This window comes from Merops nubicus, unplaced genomic scaffold (genome assembly GCF_000691845.1).
Source record: "Merops nubicus isolate BGI_N331 unplaced genomic scaffold, ASM69184v1 scaffold6498, whole genome shotgun sequence".
Taxonomy (NCBI): domain Eukaryota; kingdom Metazoa; phylum Chordata; class Aves; order Coraciiformes; family Meropidae; genus Merops; species Merops nubicus.
The window spans coordinates 1-700 of record NW_008627619.1 but is presented as its reverse complement, the minus strand read 5'-3'; positions in this window follow the sequence as shown (position 1 = coordinate 700).

Sequence of the window (700 nt, the reverse complement as noted above, 5' to 3'; positions counted from 1 at the left end):
AAAAAAAAAAAAAAAAGAAAAAAGGTTGGCAAAATTAAGAGAGAAGGTAATGTCCCTTTTAAAAAAAAAAAAAAAATCAGAGATGTGTGCAGTTTGGTTGTTTAAACCTTTTTTTCTCATTGATCTAAAAAGCAATTATTTTTACTGACATAATTGGTTGATAAAGGGGGGAAAAAATTAAAATGTCATGCCAGTTATCAGGATACAAAAACACAGCAGGTATAATTCTTGTATTTTTTTTTTTTTTAAAAAAAAAGGAAAATAAAAGGTGAGGATGACAAGATGGTCTGATGGCAATATTTACTTTTGGTAAAGCTCATACAAATGAGATACAATACGGGTAGTGGCCTTTATTTTTTAAAAGTTGTTCTACTATTAGTTAAATGAGCTAGTTAAATATGTAGGCTTGATTCCAGAAGTCCTTTGGGTACATTGTCTGGGTTGTCAAGAGCTTAATATTTTAAGTGTCTAAACTTCGAGACAACAAGCACTTCTTGTCCCTCTTACCCATTCCACGTTTCTGCCACTTCATGTGGTAGCGTGGAGGGGAAAGCCTCTTTCTGGCTAGCCAGCTGTGTTTTGTTTACTCTGCACATGCTCACACGCTGAAGACCTGATGGCTGTAACTCATTCTGGGTTGAATAAAAGTCTCCAGCTGGTTGGTTCGTTGGGGGCCGAGATTCACGTAGCCGCAGAGCGG